This window comes from Gouania willdenowi, unplaced genomic scaffold, assembly GCF_900634775.1.
Source record: "Gouania willdenowi unplaced genomic scaffold, fGouWil2.1 scaffold_269_arrow_ctg1, whole genome shotgun sequence".
In the NCBI taxonomy this organism is placed as follows: domain Eukaryota; kingdom Metazoa; phylum Chordata; class Actinopteri; order Blenniiformes; family Gobiesocidae; genus Gouania; species Gouania willdenowi.
The window spans coordinates 468954-496472 of NW_021145026.1; the positions used below are offsets into that span (position 1 = coordinate 468954).

General features: G+C 37.4%; 2 protein-coding genes and 2 non-coding genes across 5 annotated transcripts in view; 1 reads left to right on the top strand and 3 right to left on the bottom strand.

Moving 5' to 3' along the window:
• The window catches only part of LOC114459136 (E3 ubiquitin-protein ligase TRIM39-like), a 476570-nt gene that overhangs the window by 367267 nt on the left and 81784 nt on the right, over window positions 1–27519 (bottom strand). The window lies entirely within an intron of this gene.
• LOC114459132 (NLR family CARD domain-containing protein 3-like) overlaps window positions 1–27519 on the bottom strand; it is a 331402-nt gene that overhangs the window by 164486 nt on the left and 139397 nt on the right. The window lies entirely within an intron of this gene.
• trnat-ugu (transfer RNA threonine (anticodon UGU)) lies at window positions 6710–6782 on the bottom strand. Its single transcript has one exon. It is a non-coding gene; the product is annotated as a tRNA-Thr (tRNA).
• On the top strand, window positions 7564–7637 carry trnai-aau (transfer RNA isoleucine (anticodon AAU)). The gene has a single exon. It is a non-coding gene; the product is annotated as a tRNA-Ile (tRNA).

Here is a 27519-nt window from a genome sequence, read left to right on the forward strand (position 1 = left end):
CATTTTTTTAACAGGTAACTTGTAAATGTAATGATTTTATTTTTTAAAGTAACTCCCAGGTCCCCTCATAGCGAAAAAATGTAAAAAAAAAAAAGTGTAACCTTTCTTGAAAAAAAAAATAAAAAACACAAACAAAAAAATTTAAATATTCTTCAAACCTCATTGAAACAATTTACAATTTGTAATCACATATTTCATATCAGTAATACAGCTTTCTATTAATAAAGTGCTCATTGTTTATGATTCATTGATCTGATTTGATGAGTACAGTGTCTGTCAGAAGTATGTATTCATGTGGGAGTTTAAGTAGAGTTGTCAATTATGGACAAATGAGAATGTGTTTGAAGGTTGGATGTACAAAAAATGTGTACATATTCTGGAGTGTTAAGAAGGGGAATATTTGTGGGTGCAAAGTAAAATAGGGTGTGTGATTTCACTGGTTTAATCCCATGGGACATGTGCATGATGAATTAATAAAAAAAGTTTGTACCAAAGCAGTGGTTTAGGTAAAATATGATTAAAGACATAAATTAATAGAAATAATAATATTTATTTAGCATTTGTTAGAGCAGGGGTTATTATTGTGTGTGTGTGTGTGTGTGTGTGTGTGTGTGTGTGTGTGTGTGTGTGTGTGTGTGTCAAAGCTAATGTTGAATGGCTCCTTTTCTTGGGAAAATCCTTTTTAGAATTTATTCTTCCTTTCACTAATTTCCCATGACAAGTTCAGTTTGACAATCTGAGAGACAATCTCTGTCAATAACTTGAGTAAGTAATAGTGTCTGATGCAGTAATGTCAATATAAATATAGTTTATTATCCAAAAACATGATTATAATAGAAGTCAATATGAAAAGAGATGAATTATTTTCCAAAAAAACATTATAATATACATTACAATAAATAACAGTTAACCTAATGTAACTTTACATTAATTAACTGTTGTATTCTTATTATCACTCCTCAGTGGGAGCAGTCTCACACACACACACGCATCAGAAAACACAGACAGTGACATCTACACTCTCACACGAGAGACAAACTGCAGTGACGTCATGAACCCGGAACAGGAAGTAGCACGCGCCATACCGCGCTCAATACCAAGAGGAAAAATTTAAATAAACATTTTGCAACATCAAATTACTCCAAAATTATGGATGAACACACTTAGCGTGTGTACAAGCTTTGATAAAGTTTCAGGTTGCCCGTCTGCGTCGTCTGCCCTCTCCGGTGGCCCGCCGTGCCCACGGGCCGGGCTCCTACCAGACAGGCCTCCTACATGGACACTTCACATCACTCACTCCCAGCTGGTCTGGCTCACCCACTTGTTGCACCACACTCACATACCCAACCCTTGGGGGGCTGGGGGTAGAGGGGGCCGCTGCCTGCGTTAAGTAGTGGCCCGGGGGCGGCACTCCCACCTCTGGCTGCCCTACTAATCCCTCCAATTTTTATTACACCTCAACACACCACCCCCCGGAGGGTGGGACCACCACTTCCACCCTCCGGAGCTATTGCACCACATACACATATATACACATAGGCTGGATGGGGAGCACCGCTCCCCTCCATCCGCCCTTTTTTAATAGCACTTCATACATTCACTAAACACATACATTCACTCAGGGGATAGGGAAGTGCCTCTCCATTGGGGAATGGAGAGGCACCATAACAAGGTGGTGGGTAAATTCACACATCTGGGCCTGTCGGGTGGGGGCCTGGCCCCTCTGTTGATGGCTGGGCTACCGTGTGGGGATCGGGGGGTGCGGTAGGGCTTGGCGGGGCGGTGGGTCTCGGGGGGGGTGTGGAGGAGTGTTGCTGGAGGCTCCCTTTGCGAGGTCTCTCCGGGCGTGGGGGTGCCCCTTCCCTGCGGGTGGGGCTCGGCGCTTGTCTCATCTCCTGGTTGCCTTGGGGGCGTGCCGCGCGGCGTCTGGGCCGCGCCCTGCCATACCTGCGGGTGCGGCCCCGGGTGGCCCCGGCTTGGGCGGCGCCCTGTGAGCCGTGCTCTGCGGTGTGGCTGGGCCCTTTGGTGGGGGGGCTGTCTGGGGCGCATCGCGCGGGCTGGCATCAAGGAAAGGCGATCTGGCGCGCTCTGGGGTGCCTGGTCGGTGCGCCTGGGGGCCGGCGGGGCGGCTTGCAGCATCCCCTTGGTGCCCTCGGCGACTCTGGGCGTGGTTGTCGTCCCTGGGGGCGCTGCTCTCGGTACTGCTTCCGTTCCGGGTCCTTCTGGCCTGGGATCCGGACCCTGCTGGCTCTGGGGGCCGCCGGCTGCCCATTCCGCGCGGCTCTGGCCGTCTGCTGGGCGGGGGCATTGGCTCCTCTGCTGGGGTCTCGGGCGGGGGGCTCTCTGGGCCCTTCCCTCGAGGGGTTGGGTGCTTGGGTGTGGGTGTGTGGGGGGGGGCTGGATGCTGGCGGGGGGCCTTGGGGTTGGGGGTTGGGGTCGGTGGGGGGATGCGCTGGGTGCTCGGCTGCTTGGGGCGGTGGCTGCCTCTCGACCTGGGATCTTGGGGGCATCTGGGGGGTTGCTCGGCCGCGGGGGGGTTGCCTGGGGCTCCCTGGCCCCCGCTCTTGCTCTTGCAGATGGCCTGGCTGTATCTGCGGGCCCAGGGCAGTTCCTGGGCTTGCAGTAGCGGGTTTTTTTTGCACATATACTGGTATACGATGCACTGGCACGCCTTGGGATGTGGGATAAAACTCATACTGGGCTAAACCTTAGACACGTTAATCCCAAATACCTGCTTTAGGTACTACCACTCACTCATTCCCCTTGTCCACAGCCACCACCATTATAGCTAGGCTTCACACTTGTCACCATACTGGCTGGATTACACAACATAATAAGCACAATTTATTCTACAGCCTCACATCTCACCCTCACTGCAAAACAGTCTATTCTTCCCCACCTTTTCTATTTCCTGCCTTGAGTCTCTCCTCCCTGCTCCCTTTCCCCTCCCCTTACCCCTCCCCCTCCACTTAGGTGTAACACTGCTCTCCCTTTTTATATCCTCCCTATAATAAAAGATTTCTTACCCTTCCTTAGGGAGGGCTGGTGATGGTCACAATTAAGCAATAAAATAAATCAATGTATTTTATTGCAATAACAAAATATGCATTGCTGTCTCATAATGATTGCACTTCCTGTGGTGTTGACCTTTGACAGCATGTGCAGACAAGGCAAAATAAATTAATAAATAAATAAATAAATAAAGTTACAGGTTGAACAGAAGCTCCTCTCTGGGAGATATTTGGGCCACACACACACACACACACACACACACACACACACACACACACACACACACACACACACACACACACACACACACACACACACACACACACACACACACACAGACAGACAAAGAGACCATCTTTGATTTATTAGGTAGATGTTACCATCACTTATAAGAAAACTAGAACGGATGAAAACAAGATCTTTAAAGTTAAGAAAATAAAAACTACGACACTTCAGCTATAGTTAATCACCTGCTTCATTTATTAAAAACAAGGTGGCAAATCATATCAAATGCATTAATTATTCAAGATTAATTATTAAATAATCAGACAAATTGAGTTTTAATTCACATTCTATATATTTTTGAAAGCATAATTAAGTAGAGATTCAAGGCTGATGGGCTGTTCCTATTAGAACATCATCAAGTGTGTGAGGGAACTTCCACTGACTTTTTCAGCCCTTCTTGTTCCTTTTCAGTAAGTTTTCATCTCCACAGACGTATTGTAAGGAAATTACCCAGAGTTCATTGCATTGTGATGTATGTCAAGAATCTCCTGGTAAACCAGCTGGAGGCGTTTTAAAAGCCACGTGAAACGAGTGAATAAGTAACAAAAACATTGTAACATAGTGAAACATTTGAACAAATACCATATAATTCATCTGTTGTTACAGTTAAAGGTAAAATCACTTTTTGTGTCTTTGTTGCTCCTATGTTATACAGGAGATTATATTGACAGTTTATATTGAGATATGTCTAAGTTTTTAGTGTTTTAAAAGAAACCAAGAAAGAACAGGTTTAATCTGTGTGTAAATCTATGTGTGTGTATATGTTTATATTTGTGTAATTGTAGATATGTCATTATAGATGTATTGTGTATAGTCTAAGTTGTTGTATTGTGCTTCACATGCTAATGTGACAGTGAGTGGCTTTGCTTTGTAGTTTGTTTCTTTTTTGTTTTGTGTAAATTTGTTTATTATCTCTGAGTAACTTTTTACGACTCGACTAAAATGTAGTTTGGGAAAAAAAATAATAAGAATGAGATTGTAAATGATTCCAATAGTATCAGTAGTGCACTGGCTCCATCATGTAGCCTATAGGGAGGTAAATACATTTATGACACTGTTTAATGCATAAAATAAACAGTAACTGAACAGTGAACCCTGAAGTTTTTTCCTCTGAGAACAAAACAAAACTAACAAAATGTTTTTACTGGACACAGAAATAACACTTTTTATTTCTAGTGCTTCAAGCCCTCACAGCCTCACACACTCCATCACTTTCCAGGTGACATCAGACCAGCCCCCCAGGAATGGTCCCAGTCCTCCAGGAATGGTCCCAGTCCTCCAGGAACGGTCCCAGTCCTCCAGGAATGGTCCCAGTCCTCCAGGAATGGTCCCAGTCTTCCAGGAATGGTCCCAGTCTTCCAGGAATGGTCCCAGTCCTCCTCCAGGAATGGTCCCAGTCCTCCAGATGAGCTACTCTGTGTCTGAGTTTAACTGACTCTGTGCTTTTAAAGCATCCTTGTTGTTCTGCTGGTTCTCCTTCATTGAGTTCTAATCACTGATGGTCACATGGAAAGTTTACAATCTATTCACATGGTCCAACCTGTGGAACAGCACATCTATACTGTAGCTCTACCACCACCTCCTGGCTCTATATAGATACTACATTTACCTGCACTTATTACAAGATGTTTAACTGATAATATCATCTGTTTTGCTGAAATTATTGATTCTCAATATTTAATGGTTTCACAGACCAAAAGGTTGTTTTCTGCACTAATTTACTCTTAAACCAGCAGCTGTTTTCAGACAGAGAACCTGTAAATTAACATCTTTAACCATGAAACTAATAATGTAAGTTTAGTAGAGTTTACTGACATTAGCTCAGGTATGTAGCCTGTGCTACTAAAACTATCTAAACAGAGGCTCATTTAGCTTTTTAAATACTTTAAAGTGACTAAATAAACTTTTTAATAAGTCTATGAATGAAACCCTTCTGTTTCCTGTTAATTTATTTTTTCCTCTCAACAATGTGTAGCTGTCACAGAGCCATCCAGATAGAGCTGTTATTATATTCTAATTCTCCCATAAACTGTCATAAATGTATCTACATCGTCTCCTTCAAAAACTCTAAACCCAACCTGGCAACACAGCTGTTGTTGACTTGTCCTGTGTTATATGTGTAGTTTATTTATTGTTTGATTTAGGCCCATTTATTTATTTATTTATTATATAGAATTAGATTAAATCAATAATATTGATTATGTGTAAAGGAGGACAAACATTCCTCAGAGAAACTGTTGTCATGGCAACAATCTGAGGGAGTTGTGTGTCTACTTTCTTCTTCTCTGAATAAACTTTTCTGATTTACATCAACAGGCTTTTCTTTTTCCCAAAATGTTTTTTCCCACAATTCTTCTCCTCATAATTCAACTTTCTGGAACAATAATAAGAATATTGACTATTGACAGGAAATCAGTTTTTATTGGTCATTGATTTGAATGAAATTATTTTTGTGACTGATTTGATGGATTATAATGGCTCCTTATTGAGTTGTGCACATGTTATTAGAAAACATAATATATTGTTATCATTTCTTTTTTAAGAACAAAAATTTTCCCAAGTGTGATTCTAAATGAATGGACTCCATACTGTACCAAAACTTTACTTCATATAATCACTTTAGGAGTTTTTTTTGGGTCAAACATTTAATGTTTAAGACATGTTTATCATTTTGTAACACATACACATACTGATAATAACAGAAAACATGGTCATTAAACTGAACTGTTCCTGGACTGTAACTATGGTGATCTGGTGAATGTAACCAAATATAAACACAACTAACCACATCTATGCGGTGCCAAGTGTAAAAATGTAGTATAAAAGTTGTAGCTAACACATTTTCATTATTTATCTCACTTTTCTCATATTTAGCACATTTTCCTACATTTAACACAACATGTAACCACATATATAGAGGTAAAAAAGCATTAAATCTAAATATTGAAATCTAAATCTAAATGGTATATGTTATATCTAAATGTTAAATCTAAATCTAAATGTTACATGTTATATCTAAATGGTAAATTTAAGTCGAAATGTTAAATCTTATATATAAATGTTAAATGTTAAATCTAAATGTTAAATCTAAATCTAAATGTTAAATCTTATATATAAATGTTAAATCTAAATGTTAAATCTAAATGCTTAATCTTATATCTAAATGTTAAATCTAAATGTTAAATCTATATCTCAATGTTAAATATACACACAGATATGTGCAGCAGGGACTGAAGGAGACCACGCTCCTGCTGTCACAGCTGGAAGTTACCATGGAGACGCTTCAGCTCACTTCCCTGGTCCTCTGTAGACTTCATAAACCAGGAACGCTTTCCATTCAAACCAATCCTAGAGCAGTTAAAGGGTGTCAACAAAACTATTAGCCACACCCCCTGTAGGTAATAGTGAGTGAAAGCCTCGGTGAGAATTGAACTCTCAACCCCTGGTTTACAAGACCAGTGCTCTAACCTCTGAGCTATAAGGCCTCGTGTGTGTGTGTGTGTGTGTGTGTGTGTGTGTGTGTGTGTGTGTGTGTGTGTGATCACACAAGCAGCTGATCAAAGCAGACACACTCCACACTGCAGATGAAATGTGTCTGTTCTCTGTCTCCATCTTAGATAATGTTTCTCTTAGTTTTACAAGCTATTTATCTTGTTTGTTATCACTCTCTCTCTGACTCAGGGCAGACTGTGCACGGACTGAAAGCAGATCAAGTGAAGTCCACCACACACACAGAGTCAGAGGAACCTCTGTGACTCTGTTCCTCCTGAACATGTTTGTGCCTTTATTCTGTTGCTTCTCCACCTCAGTCTTCATTTTTCCTCTTGATTTGACAAAAGTCACGTTAGAGATTTCTGCTGGAATATAAAGCCATGGGACTTTCTCTACTCTCAGATCAAGAACACACTGACTTTTGACGAGCAGCTCCAGCAGCCAATAGTAATGCTTAAAACAGCTCATAAGAGTGCTGTGTTGGTAGAAAGATCTCTGATTGGCTGACATCCATCCTGTATTGATAAACTTCATTTTCAGAGCCTGGAGAAGGAGAAGAGATTCACTGTCTACTCAGAACACTTTACAATATTACAATATGCTCAAAGATGATTATGGACTTTTGACCAAATAACATAAAAAAAAAAAAAAACATACTGCAGCTTTAAGCGAAGGGATGAGTACTGCTGAATTTTCTACTGCCAACTTTCTAGGTGTTTAGAACCGTGATCGTTTTAACTCAACCATATTTTTACACATTTTTGCAGCTTCATAGGCCAGTTAGCTCAGCTGGTCAGAGCGTGGTGCTAATAACGCCAAGGTCATGGGTTCAAACCCCATACTGACCAGATATTAATCAAGGACCATAAACCTGCTTTCATGTGTTGTAAATGTTAGTGTATGAGTCAGAAAGGACAAGGTATGAATATGTATACAATAAACACAGATAAAGAATATCTAAACTGTTAATCATTCCTAAACCTGGAAGAAAATTCACAAATAGCCAAAAATCTAGAATGACTGTCAGTAAAGAAGCTTCTTTTTGACATCTTAATAAATCAGCAAGTAGGACAAATACCAATTTATTGATGAATAATCCCAGAACAATTTAGGTTAAAGATCACATTACTCCTGTATTAGCCTCTCTGCATTGGCTTCCCATAAAATATAGAATAGAATTCAAGATTCTTCTTCTCACTTATAAAGCCCTAAATGGACAGGCACCAGTCTATCTCAAGGAGCTTGTAGTGCCATACAATCCCCCCAGAACACTACGCTCTCAAAATGCTGGACTACTCATTGTTCCATTTGTCTCTAAAAGTAGTATAGGAGGAAGAGCTTTCAGTTATCAGGCCCCACTTCTCTGGAACCATCTACCAACCACGGTTTGGGGGGCAGACACTCTCTCTACCTTTAAGGTTAGGCTCAAAACATTCCTCTTTGGTAAAGCTTTTAGTTAGGAACCAGCTCATAGCTCATAATTAAGATGCAATAGGCATAGACTGCCGGGGGGGGGTCTGGCATGCTCGGTTGGAGAGAGGTTGGAGAGGGCGTTAAGAGAGAGGTCATTTAGGTTAGAGAGGGACCGGAGAGGGTCCCATTCCTCTCTCAAACACTCCCTCTATGTCTGCTTCTTCCCTTGTGTGTTTGCTCCTGTACTCCTTCTGGCTTTTGTCTTGCAGGTCCGTGGGATCCTCAGTGTGGAGTTACAGAGACTCAACAACTCTGTCTCCACCCTTTCCTCTGCACACACCCAACACAGCATAACGTGGATGGCTGTTCATCATAGGAATGGGATCCACACAAGGTTCCTGCTGCTTAACAGAAGGTTTTCCTTGCCGCCATGATGAATTCATGTTGGGTGTGGGATACATATGTATGTGTATATACGTATATATGCATATGTGTGTATCCATAAAATGAAGAGTCCGTCCTTAAGACTGCTCTACTGTAAAGTGTCTTTAGATACCATTGGTTTTGATTTGGCGCTATACAAATAAAAGATTGATTGATTGATTGATAGCTGAGACACCCACCCCCACCCCCCCTACCCACACACACAGATATCAAAGAACGCAGAACCTGTCATGCCATCCACCAATCAGGAGCCAGCAGAAGGAATATCAGTGTGAATTTCACTGTGACATCATCACACACTCTGCTGATGACATCATCAGGAGCTGGTCACACATCAAAGGACACAGCAGCACCTTGAGTATTCTTTAATGAGGGAAACCCTTCTGAGAGAGACACAATAACCCACAAACTCCTTGGACTCAGTGAATTTACTTTATCTCTGTCACTCTGACAACAGTTATATTTTTGATCTAATGATGGAAGTGCATCAGTTCAATGTAAAGAGTCTGGAACAAACATGCTTTGAAGCTCTGAAGGATCACCTCTGTCCAGAAAAATGCATTGGGCTGTGGCAGTTTACTAAAGTCTGGTATATTCCCATTTTGTTTCAACTGAAATATGAGGCCTTTCACTTTATCTGTGAGAATTTTGAGGAGGTTTCACTCTGTGAAGAGTTTTTGCAGCTTGCGGAGCAGGAGCTGGCTGAGATCTTGGGTCAGGATGACCTTACTGTGACCCAGGAGAGCACAGTTTATCAAAGTGTTTTAAGATGGATAAACCACATGCCTGAGGAACAACAGGGAGCCATTTCTACTCTGTTACCAAAGGTACGACTGGGGCTGATGGACAAAAGTTACATCACAGACAATGTGCTTAACAATGATGTGGTAAAAACAAACCCTGAGTCCCACCTCTTGGTCTCTGATACCCTTAAAGTCATGTCTCAACCTTCGTTACTCTGCTCTGAGTCTGGGATCAACAACATCTTGTTTTGCCGTCGCTTGCCAAACGCCGTCTTACTGATGTTTAGAATATATTCTAAGACCATAGAGGCCTTTGACTACAGAAATAACAGCTGGATCACAGTTTACACTCATCCCAGTCTGAAGAATTCCATGACTCACTTAGACCTCTACAGCACTGTCTTCCTTGGTAGATGCTTCTACATTGTGGGTGGTGGTTTAAGTTGGACCAACCCCTCTAACAGAGTGTGGAGGTATAACCTAGTCACACACACTTGGCAGGAGATGTCACCAATGCAGGAGTCACGGGCCTTAATGAGTGTTACCGTGCTAAAGGGATACATCTACGCTATGGGAGGCTACAGGGATGATGATATTATCTCACACAGAACTGCTGAACGCTACCAGCCCAACATCAACCAGTGGACGTTCATTGCATCAATGAATGAAGAGAGGAGAGACGCCAGCTGCACCACACTGAACAACAAGATTTACATATGTGGAGGACGGAGTAATAGAGTACTGAATACTGCTGAGTATTACAACCCAGACACCAACCAGTGGACACTGATCACTCCTATGGGAACACCTCGGTGTGGACTTGGGGTCGTTTCATATATGGGCCACATTTTTGCAGTTGGAGGCAGCGATTGGTCCAGAAATCTGAGGTCTGCTGAGGCTTATGACCCAGTGACCAACACCTGGTACGATGTCCCTGAAATGGTCCACACACACAGATACTTTGACATTGCAGTGATGAACAAGAGGATCTTTGTTGTCTCTTGTAGCACAGGAAACAAAATTGTTGAGTGCTATGACTACACTACAAATACTTGGTCTGTGGTATTTTCTGGCCTGAACCACTATGATGAGGTGAGTTGCTGTGTGATTTCTGGACTTCCCAACATGGCTGAGTACTGTTCACCTCATAAACCCATCATACCCAGGACACAGGTCTAAAAAAAGTCTAAACTAGATACTGAGATGGAGCAAATGTTATTTTCCATGATCCTAACTGGGAGTGTAACCTGCTCTGACCAGGTCTGTGTGTATCAATAAAAGTGTTTAAAGACATTAGAAGAACTAATGTGTGAATAAATGGATCAGTTCATGTCCCAGCTCAGATGGGATGGTTTTAATCAGCCTGGATCAACCTGAGTTGATGATGATCTAGAAAAAAAATACTACATTTTAGTGGTGACAACATATAGCAGACGTGTAGATGTACTGAATTTAATTATAATTAATGTCATGGTTAGCACGTATTTATTTTAAATATCAAGACAAAACAATGCAATTCTGCGACACAACAAACCATTGAAAACAATAGAACCTATTTTAACATTTAGAATAATGCACTATAATACAATATAACACCTACAGGTATAGTGCAGCATATGTAACAACATATACATGACCAATAAAGGCTTAAAGCCCAATTTAATTTAACAACAATGGTGCCAAATCCAAAAGCAACGCAAAACACAACAATTAACAGTTAAATATAAAACTTTCAGTACAAGGATAATTCTACTTTCTGTTTGAATTTACTAGTCAGTAACACAAATCTTAAAATCAAAGAACACAATGTGCAAACAACACAATATAATTATATAGAATAGAACAAGAACTAGAATTGTTGCATTTCCTGAAGAAAATGCAAGTGAGGATGCATGTGCTGGCCCGCGTCGCACTACATTAGCATAGTATTAAGCTAGCAATAGCCTTAACGTTGTAATAACTTAGCAACAATTGCTAAAACCAGTTAGATTGAAAAGGTTGAGAAAGGCTGAAAAAGGTTGAAAAAGGTTTAAAAAGTTAGCATTGCGTTTGCATCAGCGTTAACATTGCGCTAACATTAGCATTGCGCTAACATTAGCATTGCGCTAACATTAGCATCGCGCTAACATTAGCATTGTGCTAGCATTAGCATTGCGCTAGCATTAGCATTGCGCTAGCATTAGCATTGCGCTAGCATTAGCATTGCGCTAGCATTGTGCTAGCATTAGCATTGCGCTAGCATTAGCATTGCGCTAGCATTAGCATCGCGCTAACATTAGCATCGCGCTAACATTAGCATCGCGCTAACATTTGCATTGCGCTAGCATTAGCATTGCGCTAGCATTAGCATTGCGTTAGCATTAGCATTGCGCTAGCATTAGCATTGCGTTAGCATTAGCATTGCGCTAGCATTAACATTGCGCTAGCATTAACATTGCGTTAGCATTATGCTAAGATTGGCGTTGTGCTAGCATTAGCATTGCACTAGCATTAGCATTGCATTGGTATCAGCATTGCGCTAGCATTAGCATTGTGCTAGCATTAATATTGCGCTAGTATTAGCATCGGGTTAGCATTGGTATAGCGTTAGCAATAGCATTGTTTTAGCATTCAAAAAGTTTGAAAAGGTTGAAAAAGTTTGAAAAGTTTGAAAAGTCTGAAAAGTCTGAAAAGTCTGAAAAAGGTTTAAGAGTTTGAAAAAGTTTGAAATGGTTGAAAAAGGTTTAAGAGTTTGAAAAAGTTTGAAATGGTTGAAAAAGGTTCAAAAGTTTGAAAAGGTTGAAAAAGGTTGAAAAAGGTTGAAAAGTTTGAAAAAGGTTGAAAAAGTTTGAAAAAGTTTGAAAATTTTGAAAAAGTTTGAAAAATTTGAGAAAGTTTGAAAAATTTGAAATAGGTTGAAAAAGGTTGAAAAGTTTGAAAAAGGTTGAAAAGGTTGAAAAAGGTTGAAAAGGTTGAAAAAGGTGAAAAGGTTGAAAAAGTTTGAAAAAGTTGAAAAAGGTTGAAAACTTTGAAAAAGTTTGAAAAAGTTTGAAATGATTCAAAAAGGTTGAAAAAGGTTGAAAAGGTTGAAAAAGGTTGAAAAGGTTGAAACAGTTAAAAAAGGTTGAAAAAGTTGAATGGTTTGGATCAGGTTCAAAATGGCCGACGATGAAGAGGGTCAAAGGCACAAGAGGGTCATAAAGGTTCGAACTTTCAATGTAAGTGGAAGAGATCAAAAAGTTGCCAGGGCAATAACTCAAAAAGTTGACAAGTTACAAATTATAAAAGCGATAGCATACATCTCGCAAATTTTCTGAACGGTTTGATATCTTGATTGTTAAAATCGGACAAACGGTGTAGGAGGAGATAGGGCAAGACGGAAGAAGAAAAACATATAAGAATAATAAAGAAAACGGAATACAATAGTGAGGATGCCATTGCATCCTCACTAATTAAAATAAAATAAATATAAATATGGGCAGAAGATTAGCAGGTATTGTTACAGATTTTTATAATATAAATTGAGGAGTTGCAATTTGGCACCCCTCCAGCAGATGGTGCCCTAGGCGGCCGCCTGGGCTGCCTCGTGGGAAGGCCTACATCAAAAGGTGGACAATATTTATAATATATATAACATAAAGCATGAATGAATGAGGTTTTATCAGCTGACTAATGTGGATATAAATCTATATGTTTCCTATTTCCTTTTTGCTTTTATTTTGTGTGTTGTTCCTTCATTTTGAGCGTTTACTTTGGGGTGTGGCCAATACTAGACTGAGTATTGTGTGGCCCACGTCTGGTCCAAACCTAAAGCTAATAAATGATTGCTAATCAGGAAATGTCCAAATGAAGCTCTGTGATGATGGGCTTTTATTGTTAGACACGTTGACCAAATAATCAGTCATTGATGAGTCTAACAAAGTCAGAGAGGAAATGTTTGGAGTTTTCATATCTGTATCCTCAGCTAAAAGTTGGACTTTCTTTATCTTGTGAGATGCGTAACAAGATGCAAGATACGGTTTTGTTGTTTTTTCTTGATGTTAATATATTTTATTTTATTTTAAACAGTTTTTAGGTTACCATTTACATGATCAATATAAATCAACTCAAATTAAATCAAACATTATTCTATATAATTTTAACTGTATATAATTTAATACACTGTATTGTCTTCATTGAGAAGGTAAAAAAATATATATATATATATTTATTTTGTACAGTCACTGTGTTTTATGGCACTAGACGTATTTGTATATTATGTACATTATATTAAGAACTGTATTTTTTAAAATTCATTTGGGAAAACTGTAATGAAAACGTTTGACCAATGCCCCCCCCCCACCGCCCCCTTGCAAACTACGTGCATGGGTGGGGGGTAGAGCAGCAACGTGTATCTATATTAGTGAGCCCCTTAGTTTGTGTAAAGTTTAGCAGCAAACATTCTTTACAAACCACATGAATCTGGTCAAGTTTACCGTCTTCCTACGCCTGATTTACCGTGTTGTTGTAACTTTGTAGCGGTACCAACGTGCTTCCTGGATTCAGTCCGTGTTCAAAACAAAACACGAAGCATTGATGATGCATTCAATGTGCCTCAGAAAAAACAGAAAAACTGCCCTGCGACCCTGAAAACAGGAACAAGCGGGTCAGATAATTGATGGATGGATGGATGTATGGATGAAAAAATGGATGTGTAACCGGTTCTAAACAAATTTTGTAAAAATGTAAACTAAAGGTCTGGATTCACCACTTTCATTAAATGATGTCCTGGTTTGGGGTAAAGACAAAAATAAAACAATAAAAAAAATAACCAAATGAGTCTTTGGCTGTAGAAAATGAAAGACTTCACACAGAGAATAATGCACAGACACAAACTGCTTAGGTTGTTATACCAAAATTCTTATTTTAACAATTTTCACAGGTTTTTGCATTAACAATACCACAATTTATTCCCCAAAACAAAAAATAAAATAAAAACTGGCCAAAAAAAAAAAAAAAAAAATACGCTGTAGCTTTAGTCCCTTTTTGTTGTGCACAACTTTAACTCAGTCCAAAAAAAATGTTGAAAATAAATCCGTTTTAGGAGTGGGTTTCTGAGTCACAAGTGTTGGAAAGATCTTACTGGTGTAGGAGACATGAAATCCAAGTCCTACTGAAGCACTAAGAATCTGAAACGATTGTCAACTCCACAGCCACAGGTCCTCGTGTTGGTAGAATTCAGCACAGAGCGGACAGACGGCTCCTCCTTCACACTGAGACTCCTCCCACAGTCCAGGCTATCATGACAAGTACACAGTATCAGACACTGTGAAGTCCAAACCATCCAAAAAAGAATTAAAAATATTGACTTTCTTATTTTCTTTCTTTTAAAGAAAAACATTTTCTTTTGCTGGGCTGTCTAGTTGCGTGGGGCAGGGCCTTGAAAGGGCGGTGCACCATCAGGTGGGGTTGGATCAGCTGCGTAATGGGCAGAGGACATCACCTCAGAGCAGCAGGGCGCACAGTGCGAGCAGAGCCATCCAGCTGACATTAGAGTGCAGTGTATGAGAGAGGAGCAGAGACGGTATGTTAATCATTGGGTAATGTACGTTAAGGATAAAATACTCTGGGTAGGCGTGAGTTTGACAGACAGGTCAGCGCGTGTTTGACAGACAGGTCAGCGCGTGTTTGACGTGTGCAATGCACTAACTGTGCAGCAGATGGAATGGTCTGATCAGTGAGACGTCATCCTTTCTTAGTAGAATATTTGATTTGAATAGTGTTTAAGTTAATAAAAGAACTATTTGGTTAAATAACTAAAGTAAAATGATCAAAAGTAAGTCTTTAGTTAAAGATAAAGAAAAAGTTCCAGGTTATGTCATAAATTGAAAATTATAATGGTTGGTTTAAAGTGATTGATATTAATACTTAACACTTAGTAAAATATGTGTTTACAATTTAATTAATAAATTAGCAATGAATAAGTCAGTAAATACATTAAATAAATAAATAAATGCAATTTGAGGAAAATGTAATTGAGATTACAAGTATTTCCAAGTTTAAATAAATTTCAAACTAAGGATTTATAATAACTATTTATAAATTAAGTACATTTTAGGTTTGATTTTTAGTTGTGTATTGGTTTATTAGGTGAGTATAATTTGAGCATACTGTTTAATATTACAAAAGCATTTAGTTTAAATCAGGAAAATGGATCAAGTTAACTAAAAATAACAGTAAATTTAGATTATTTCATTTAAATGCAGATATAAAATCCCAGCATGAGAAAATTGTTAATTATGCTTTGATTGTAACTTTCCCTCTTCTTCCTTTGTCCAGGTTAACAACCTGTTTGATCTGCTGAACCAATGGACAGTTAAAATAAACTCAGAGTTGTTCTCAGCGTCCTCTGTCTTCCTCTCTGGTCCTTCAAGTTGGGCCGTGGTGTTACAAACACATACAAACTGGACAGACATCACGTCAAAAATCCCATGTTTTGATCTTTTTTTTTCCTTAGTGTTAAAGAGAGCTGACTATCACTCAACCTCCCTCCACAGTGCACATGGAAAACACGGTAACCACACAGTCACACTGCCACCTAGCGGATTTTACCCTCAAGTGTCTGTCAACTGCTGTAAAGTGTCATAAAAAAAATAATGATAATCCTAAAAATTGACACAAACATATAAATAAAATAAGGACATAGCCCCACCACATTTGTCTACTTACACATTGACATAGAAAGCTTATACTTTGTTAATGATTTACTGAAAACTTAAATATGTATTTATAAATACTGAATACTTAACACATCAAATAACAGTAACTTTTATGTGGTTACATCTGTGTGTATTTATCATGAAGTATCATGTGTAAATCTTCAATTGTGCTTGTGAATTGTGTAAAGTAAAATAGACTGCTGTTGCCATGCAACCAATGTTTTTGTTAAGCTAGTATTTTATCTGTTTGTGTTTAGCACTAGCTGCTAACATGTCTTAGCATAGTCGCTCTGCTAACTTGTTTGATAAAACATGACAATTCATTAATCCATGATAGTCAAACACTGACTTACCTCTGGCTTTTCCACATTTTCCTCCTCTTCTTTCTGTGTTTTTCTTCCCTGGACACCAGATCATTAGTTTGGTTGTTTAGACATGACGTCACTGCTGCAGCAGTAAACAGTAAACATCTGGTCCAGCTGCCCTGGGTCACGCTTCAGACAACTGTCAATCAATTTGGGAGTAAAACTATATTATTTATTTTAATTAAAACTAGACTAACTAAATATGAATAATACTATCAAGTTAAGTTTACTAATATCAGCGCTTTGATTGTGTAATTCATCATTTTATTTTTGCCACCCCCTAGAATTTAGCTATACTGCCTATGCCATGGGCCGGCCCTGGTGGGTTTTTTCAACACTAGGGTAGTGACCCCATGTGTATATATATATATATATATATATATTAATAAAAAAATACATTTTTAAATAAATTAAAACATGTAATAATAATATTATTTTAAAAATTAATTCAGACCTTGGCAGCCCACTGCCCCTCCGGGTCGTGACCCTCTGTAGGGACACTTGGAAATAAAATAGTCACCTGAAATGTCTTGTGATTGTAACCCAGGTAATTCCGGTACTCTGGTTTCGGATTGTCTTTGAACGCACCGCACACACGTTTCACTCACAGGTTAGCTGCTAGCCACATGCTGCAGACAGCAGGAAGCATTGTGACTCTCTGAGCTGCTCCTACACAAAGAGCCATGGACAGGTTTGTGATTAAAGAAGTGTTTTTGTGTATGGTTCAAATGAAAGATGAGTAGTTGATTGTTATTTTCTCATCAGAGAGGGAGTGTTAAAGAAAAACTTAAAGAAAACGTGTTAAAGAAAACGCAAGCAGCTTGAGGAGCTGACGTTTTTTTTTTCATCGACAGATGCTGAGGTGAGTTTCACCTTAAGTTAGTGTTTAACTTAGTGTTAGTATCTTTTAAAATGATAGTTGTGTTTTGTTTTGTATTTTTGTATAAATGTAGTTAAAAGTCAGGATATGACTTGTGAACTGAAGATGTAACTGATGCTGAATTATTTCACACCACTGTTAGCTAAACTGAGGCCTAGAAGTTAAGCTTAAAGCAACATACTCAATGTTCATTGAGGGTCAAAATAAATATGCAAATCTTGTGTTTAATTTAAAATGAATATGTGTTTTGTTTTCAACATGATCACATTTCATGTTATTTTTTTTTGTTAACGAATGGACTATGGAACTAAAAGATTGAAACTGAACAGTAATTTTCTGCACACTCGTTTCGTGTGTAGGGTTTTTTTTTTTCTGAGGAGAGACAATATACGTACAACAGAGAAGCTGTTCTCACCACCACAAGATCATCATCGCTGCTCAGAGGAATGCTTCTCCAGGACAGGGACGCGAGGATGAAGTGGTGGTCCCAGGACCAGTAAGGATCGCACCAAAGGAGTTATATTTTATTTTGATACTTTTTCTACTGAGATCTCAGGTATTTTTCTTTTGTCCTTGGGCCCAAGGTAACAAAAAAAAAGAAACTCACGGTTGAAAATTAACAGAACATTCCAAGCAGAGAAACTTGAAGGCAAATGCTTTATTTTTTTATTATGTTATTTTTGTGAATATTTTATATAGATGAGAGTCTGAAAAGAACTATTGTTGAGTTTGGGTCCCAGTGAGGGATACATTTATTTTCATTGTAGATTTGAAACAATTTTGGTTGAACATTTTTATTTAGGTTATTTTATATGAGTGAAATGTGCCTCAAAGATATATGAATATATCATTGCTTTATACCATCCAAGACACAACACCAGGATGCAACATAATTGTTGAATAAATTTATGTTAGATTTTCTTTTTTCTAAAAACTAAGTAACGAATCTGTGTATTCATGTAAGTGAGAATTTTTTCTTTATGTTACTATCAATCTCCCTTTTCCTGAACCTGCTGGAGTTTAGAATTTAATGAACCTGTGATTATGGAACTGTAGGAACTTGATGTAGGATTTTTTTTTGAACCATAGATCTTGGGTATTACAGCCAAGGTCAACAGTAAGTTTACCCATTACTGGGAGACACAGGTTACATGATAATGAAAATTTAAAAAAAAAACTGATTAAAATTATACTTTTACTTTCTAAAAATACATATTTAAAAAAATAAAGTAAATAAATAAATTAAAAAAGTAATTTTTAAATAATTAAAAAATAATTAATTAATTATTATTTTTTTTTTATTTATCTATTTTGCACAATTAAAAAAATCAATACATAATAGTCTGTCAGAAAGTCTTACGTTTACAGTTCTTTTATTCTGAAACTGCTTGGTTGTTATGTCATTTCCTTTCTGAGTGCATCCATTCTCAGTACTAATGTAAGGAAGTCAAAAATGCACAAGTTTTATTTAAAACAACCACCCCCTATTTTTAAAAAATATTTTCTACAATATGACTATTGACTTTTAATGGTGTGCAGTTACACCGCTTGGTCAGACGATGGCGACCGCGTGCTTGTAGGGCAGAAAGAGAATAAGAGATTGGGCCAAATCAGCGCGTCTCAGAAGTAAAATGGCGCTGGCTCGATAAAGATGTGAAAACTACGTCTCTCTCTCTTCATTCACCTACAGGTACAGCTTTACAATAGTGTTTGCCTTTTACTAATCCATACTTTAAAGGAAATGGTTAGGAATCCGGTTAGTGAAGTTGTATGGTAGAGTTAGAACTAGGAGAAACTTATATTTTGTTCAAAGTTAATAGTGTATGGCTGAGCGTTACCATCGCCATTACAGTAAGGAAGGAGAGCACGAGGTACCGTCAGTGTATCTTATAAAAAAAAGCTTTAGAATGTATAGTGTTTGACTTGATAATGTTATTGTGACTATGTTCAAAATGTTTGTCTATGTTAATAGAAGTATGTTTCAAATGTTAAGTGTATGAAACTACAGTACAGTGTTAAATGTTATATTAAAACGGTCCCTTAGAGACTGAAACCTTATGAATAGGTTGCAGGTTCAGGTGGTTTCAATAGTGTTTTATGTTTAAACAGTATAGAGTGTGTTTGTTGGATATTGTGTCAGCCACAATAGATATATGTTGGTAGTATGTTAAGGGGAAAGGTTATTAGTTAAAGTATTTTTAGGCATTTGTCTATATGCTATAATTGTAATATTATTTGAAGTAATTTTTTTTATTGTCATTTTAGTTTAATTTATTATTTTATAGTGAAAATGATGTTTGTCTACAAAGTGTGATACCGCTTCAAGAAAATGTGTTTTGTTATTCTGAGAAGTAAAATGGCGCTGGCTTGGTAAAGATGTGAAAACTACGTCTCTCTCTCTTCATTCACCTACAGGTCCACAGTGCTCTTCAGCCTGTGTATCTCATGTGACTGCTCAGATTCCCCGAGGTCTGACGCCGGTTACACTAACACTACATTCTAAGGGATGAGGGCTCTCTGTGTGTGACTAAGTTAAAGTAAGTTTTATTGTTTATTAAGACTCTAATATTATCATCTGACTTGTTTAGACATTGTTTACTCCCACTTGCTTTGCTTTCCTGTATCTTATGTACATGTTAGAATATTTTCTGGGTGTATTTTAGGTCTTTATAGGTCACGTGACTGTGTTATAAGCTGTGGTAAACTGTGAAATGTGTAGCTAACTTTATTCAGCTTTGTAAACTGTATTCCTGTGTGTTATATTGAGGTTTACACATCTTTTATTTGTACTGCTAGATTTCATTTAGCTTCTGCATCACGTCAGACACACCTAGATGTAATTAATACTCTCTGCTCATGAGCACTTCAGGTGAATGGTCCATGTGGTGCAGTCGCGCCTGCCTCCACTAGAGGGAGACAAAAACTACTGAATCATCTAGAATCCTTTCATTATCCATTAAGCCTTTACATACCTGCACATTGGCTGTATGTGTTATAGTTAATATATTTTGGTGGTTTGATTCAATGTTTATTCTTGAAATATATATTTATATATATCTGTACAATTGATTTGATTTGATTTATTTATTTATTTAATATAAATGGTGTTAATATTATTATTTGTACATGATTGGTGATATTAATCATATTATTATTTGTACATTATTAATAATGTCATCTTATTATTTGTGTCCTTTAAAGAACCAAACACATACCCATAATTATTTGTACCCTCACCATCATCCCTGCCTGTTAACCAACTTCAATAATAAATACACTGGTAACATCTTCTCTGTGCCCTTCTCTCTGACCAGTATTATCCCCTTCAGAGTGTCCCACTCTATCACAATCTCAGAAACTGTAATCTATACTTTGACTTTGTCAAATATAAATCTATATAAAATGCAGTATATAAATATCTGAGCCTGCACTTATTGTTACTTTGTGCACTGATACTGGCTACTCTGTATCTGTAAAACAAACATGATCAAAACACTAATTTTAGAGAAAAAAGTCTCTATAAATGTGTGATATAAAATGTGAACCAGTCACTGAGCTGTCAGTTCATTGATGTGACTTTATTTTATGACTGTGTAGTTGGTTAATCATGACCTTGTAACTTTTACAACTTAAACTACCTCTTTTTTTCACTTTAGAATGACATTGCAGGATTTGATCCATAGTGACGCTCTGGTCCCTTTAACTGCCTGCACCATGAAGGTGAAGATCCTAAAGGTAAAGGCCCAGACAGCTAAACATGTTTATGGTCAAAAAGGTTGATTTTTGGTTAAGGTCGACAATTGATGGTGAATCAACCATCAAACAATCATCAAATTCTAGCCAATTTACCAATGTTGAAAAGATGTCATTGAATCAATATTGTTTTGTGGTTGAATTTTTATGATTGAAATGCCAATATCTAATTGATGTTGACTCAACGTATGCTGTTTGTCTCTGTAGTTTGTCACACACACACACACACACACACACACACACACACACACACACACACACACACACACACACACACACACACACATGCATTCTGGGTAAATTATGAATTAGAAAAGTAGTTTTTTGAATGAGTAATCCAATAGGACAGTCAGTGAGTGTGTGAGCTGATGGTCTTCTTTAATGCTCCTCCCCCTATGATCATGTGACATTATCACCATAGCAACAGGCTTCACTTGTCGTATGTGTTCATGGGTCAAGGTTGGTCCAGGTGAGACTTTATGAAATTCAACAACTGCCTCTCAGTTCAACAGTTTGACCTGTGCATATGAATGTATTTAGCATGGCCACCACTTAAACACTTCTGGGGCTAAAGTAACAGTGGATAGGAAAGGAGGTACACTGTAAAAAATAAAGTACATTTACAGGAAATGTTCTGTAATTTTGCACAGATTTTTCCAGTTTTTCATTAAAACAATGAAATGCTAGTAGATTTACAGACATTTTTTAGTAATTTTAAGTTTTCTGTTTCAAATTACGGTTAATTAACCATAATGTAAGATTACATTAATAATATGTTTTTAATGACATTTTAACTGTAATTTTACATACAATTTTCTGTACTTTTTTTACAGGTTTATGAGCATTTTCCATAATACAATGTAATAAATGTAACTTAACAGTAACCAGAAGTAATTTAAATATTTACCTTTAGAATTACAAGTATCTAACATAATATGATATTACAATATTAATATGTTCTTAAAGGTAATTCAACATATTTCTTTAATATTCAAATTTGACATAAAATCTGATGTAATTTTACAGATCTTTCCTAATAATGAAAATGAAGAAATACATGTAAAATTCCAGAAATGTTTTAATCCAAGGTGAGTACCCTCTGAAACACAACACACAGACAATGGGGAAAATCAAACTGTGATTGTAAAACAGAAACAAAAAATACCTCAACCACCGTTTATTTATTTTGTCAATACATTTTTGTTCCTAAAACTAAACATTATTTTGCTATTTAATTCCCTGTGAATGTGTGGTTTATTTTCTGGTATTTTAAAGGTTACATTGAGATTTAAAGGTTGATAAGTTACTATACATTTTATTAGAAGTAAAAAAATTATATTTACCTGTTTTTCTTTTACTGAGAAGAGTCACCATCGTTAAAAGTTATTTAGCATCTCTAGGACTATTTCTTTATTTCTGTTTCTACTGTTTACCATTTTTATTCATTACCAAGTAAGAATACCCAGGACCCCGCCCATTGTCTACCACCACCTTAAATAGTATTAAAACCGTGGTCACCTGGGACGGGTGTTACCCAAAGTTTTACAAGTAGTGATATGATACTGTACTTTTTCAGTAACAGTCATGTTTTGATAGATAGAGATAAAACTGCTTAGTGATTATTATTGTTCTTGTTGTGTTTGTATTCCTAAACTTTAGTGAAATGTAACTGTTTCTACAGGGATGGTGGGATACAGCTTAGTGCAGTATTGTGCTGCTATACACAAAGTGTGGGGGGTCCTTTCTCACCCCTGTCACAGGAGCGTGCACGTAGCCAGGCTGAAATCACCTGGGTTAAGAGAGTGAGTTGATATCTCAGTTCATAGTGCAGCTGCTCTCTGACAGAGAATGTTTGGTTAGGTGAAACCCGCTAACAGAGATAAATCCAGGATATACGTATCCAGCTTTGTAGTACAGGCCCACAGAGCTACACATCTTTAAACTACAGATGATCGCTTCATCTTCATAATAAACATCTTTAGAGGAACAAATGTTTACACAAATAATGTGTAGTAGAAGTGGTGTTTGTGTGTCTTTTTTCTAACACATGGGACTTTGTGACACAGAATCTGTGTGAACACGTCCCTGAGGCATTTGTGTGTGTGTGCGTGCGTGTGTGTGTGTGTGTGTGTTTTCTCACCCTGCAGCATCTGTGGCTTCAAACCCTCCATGAGTGGCTCTGATTGGCTGCAGGCGGTTCAGAACTACGTGAAGGCTCTGCAGTATCCTTTAACATAAGGGTTCTCAACCTGGGGGTCAGGAGTTACACTTAATATATAAAAATATTATATAACACTTAAATATATAAATACATAAATACAGCCACTCCAACTGATCAAATGCTTTCTAAAGCATCTAAAGCACAGGTGTCAAACTCAAGGCCCGGGGCCCAAATCTGGCCCTTTAGAGCATCTATTTCTAGATTCACAGTGTTTATTGTCATGTACACAGTAAGGAAATAAGAAATTGTAAAATGTAATTGAGCCCAACCCTAGAAAGTGTAACAAACTAGCTACGTGTAGTGGAACGCAGTGGCTCTCAAACCTTTGTGTAAAATAGCCTTTATAACACGTGTTATCACTCATTTCATGTACAATATCTGTAAGTGTGCATAATTATTTACTAATGCCAAATAAAATATGACAAAGACAACTATATTACTCATGAAATATTTATTTATGAAAGTATAAAAAAAAAAATAGGTATAGAGTTTGCCTCTATTATAAAATGAGTGAATAGAAAGTAAGGTAACGGATAGATTAGTGACTGAAAATGAAGGCGGAGCTTCAATGTTTAAGTGTTGTTTCTCATTATTATGAGTGCATTCCAATGTGAAAAGGTTCTGCTACTGTGTGTGTGTGTGTGTGTGTGTGTGTGTGTGTGTGTGTGTGTGTGTGTGTGTGTGTGTGTGTGTGTGTGTGTGTGTGTGTGTGTGTGTGTGTGTGTGTGTGTGTGTGTGTGTGTGTGTGTGTGTGTGTGTGTGTGTGTGTGTGTGTGTGTGTGTGTGTGTGTAGCTTCAGGTTGGACTGGTTCTACATATTTTATCCAGTGAAGTATTGATGGTGTGTTCCATGCACGCGTGCACACACACACACACACACACACACACACACACACGTAAACAAAAGTTAATTTAAATAAAGATCTTAGTAACAGGTTCAAAATACATATTATTAATATTATTAGATTAAAGGCATTGCACTAATAACCTTAACCAAAATAAAAACAACAATAATTGAACTTAAACAGCTGCAGCTTGAAGACTTTAGTACAAACTGTAACTTTGATACTAAATATAAACATTTAAAGTGGCTCTAGTGATAATTTAGCTCATCAAGTATTATTATTAATACTTAAATATTTTACTATTGACATTCACTTTTTGTGAAAAGATCCAAAACTTCCAGATTTAACAATAAATGATAAAATATCAGTAATGAACACATCAAGCTAATCCTAACTGTATAAAACATGAACTATGTCACTCTTTACATTTGCATTAAAATACACAGTTATCTTAAAATTACGTTAAACTTCAATGAAATAAATTTATAGACCACTGTTGCCATGCAACCAGTGTTTCTGTTTAGTGCTAGCTGCTAACAGCTAGCGCTCTGCCAGCTGCTATCATATTTACATATGTCATAAGTTAATTAATATGTAGTGTTTCTGTCATGGTCCAGTGTGGGTGTGGACCCAAACGCAGAGAGAGAAGGAGGCAGAATGCAGGAGTAGCATTCCTTGAACCAATCCATGTTTATTTACCAAACAAAAGTAAGTTAAATCCAACGAGGAGGAGGTACAGGGAACAAAACACAGCAGCACACGAGGAGGAAAGACAACATACAATGATCCCACAGTCATACTGTGTCCAAGCACACAGCTATATAGTGAGGGAAGCTTGATTGGGAATGGGCCACACCTGTGTGGAAACATGAGAGAGCTAATCAATCACCAACCAAGCACACAGACATCACTGGGGGGTGGAGCCACAAGCAGGAACACCTGAAACACAGACAAGAGTTAAACTAGAACACAGAATAAACAAAGACTCAGAACAAAAGTGTTAATCACAAACAGAACCTGACAGTTTCTTTTCTAAATCAATCTAATGAATAAATAAAGGATAAATAGTTGAGATTAAAGGACCCACTTCATAAATAGTTACACTTAAATATATAAATACATAAATACACTAACTGATCAATGGCTTTCTAAAGCATCTAAAGCACAGGTGTCAAACTTAAGGCCCGGGGGCCAAATCTGGTCCTTTAGAGCATCTATTTCTAGATTCACAGTGTTTATTGTCATGTACACAGTAAGGAAACATGTTTTCCTGAACAATGAAACTCTTACTTTACTGTCCACACTGGACGCCACAAAGATTAAAAACAAACACATTTGAAGTAAAGAACAAAACTAAACAAGACAAAGAAAAGATTAATAACAATAATTATAATAATTAAAAAGTAAAAACGTCATGGACTCTGGGAGCAGCTTCAGGTTGGACTGGTTTCACATATTTTATACTAGGAAGGAATGAGGGCATGGAAGAGTTCTCACCACACACACACACACACACACACACACACACACACACACACACACACACACACACACACACACACACACACACACACACACACACACACACACACACACACTCACAGTCACAGTCACAGTCACAGTCACAGTCACAGAGCAGACACACACACACACACACTGATGAAGAACTGACCAACATCTGAAACAGGAAGGACAGCAGACCTCCAGGAACAAACTCTGCAGAGAAAAGGTTTGAGTCTGTGTGAGAGAGAGATACATTTATGTATATATAGATATTATGTCCATGCATGTATGTATATATATATGTACATGTACTGTATGAATATATGTATGTACGGATGTACATGTGTGTCTATATGGATACATGTTTTTATTTTTTTGTCACATACAACACAAAGACGGAGACAATTACAGATAAAATACTATAGATCATAGACAATTTTTACAAATCGTAGATATTATAATACAGTAAGTGTGTGTGATAGTATAATAATTATAATAATGGTATTGTGCTATTAGAGGGTGAGGGGAGGAGCCAACAACAAGTTAATAATAGACTAATATGTGGGGGAAAGGAAGGGGCGTAGCTCCACATTTTGGGCCCTGGGTACAAACCATATTGTTGGGCCCCTACTGTACACTTTTTTTTCACCTGGAAACTAAACTAGTATTCTGATATAAACTTTTGTTTTTTCTTCACATTAACCCAGGAGTTCTCAACCTTCTTTGGGTCGTGACCCCATTTTAATATCACAAATGTCCAGTGACCCCTGAGACATTTTTTATTTCTAGAGTTAGTTTTTGATCATGTTTATTGAAGTGTGTTACAGATACAGAGTAGCCAGGATTGTATATTTATATACTGTATTTTATTTGAACTAGATTTATATATTTGAGAAAGATTATGTATAGGGTATAGTTATTTGATATTTATTGTGTGTGATGTGTATTTGAAAAACAATAACTCCAAAAACACAATTTTAATCAGTTTTTACCTACCTTTAAGAAAATGGATCCTGTACTGTTGGAACTGAAAGGTTTCATATTATTCTAACTTACTTTTTTTTTTAAAGTTTATCATAGAATAGAATAGAATAGAATAGAATAGACCTTTATTAATCTCCCAGAAGGAACATTTACAAAAAAAAAAAAAAAAAAGTTTAGTATATGAACCAGGATTAGAGCTCAGGTCCCCCTCACATGAGGCAAGAAACCTACCACTGAGCTAAACCACTGACCTCAAACCTTCACAACCAGCTTTACTAAAATAATAGAGTAAAAGCAAAGTTCACTGTATGATGACAACATTTTAACAGCAGGCAGAGATCATTCATATTATAATGTGATATTGTTTCTTTTTTCAGATTTAAATGAAACAATATGCTGGAGTTTCCATTAGGGATGCACCCAAATGAAATGGTTTGACCGAAACACTGAAAGAAATTATTATGTAAATTATTAGAGCCATTGCATTTCTGGCTCTGAATGTTACTAACCACTTTAATTAAAACATTGCAATTGTATAAATTAATATTAATGCTTCAAAGAATAAACAATTAAACATATGAACATATTTATTTAGCACTGACATTCCAATATAAAATAAAATAATAAAATGTTTAACCTGACCCCACTTATACAATAAATAATATTGTACAGGCCTATAACTGATGGAAGAGAGTCACATTAAATATGTTATATAATAAAAACATAAAGTGCATTGAAGTTCTTGATGAAAATCAGCTTCTATTGGTTTTATTTATTATTCAAACATATTCTTTAGACGCACACACAGCTCTGTGTACATTTCTTGTGCACGCTGGTTTAATTTTAATGATCTTTAAAACGTGGAACATGTACAGTCGTGGTAAAGTTCAGACGTGCACTGA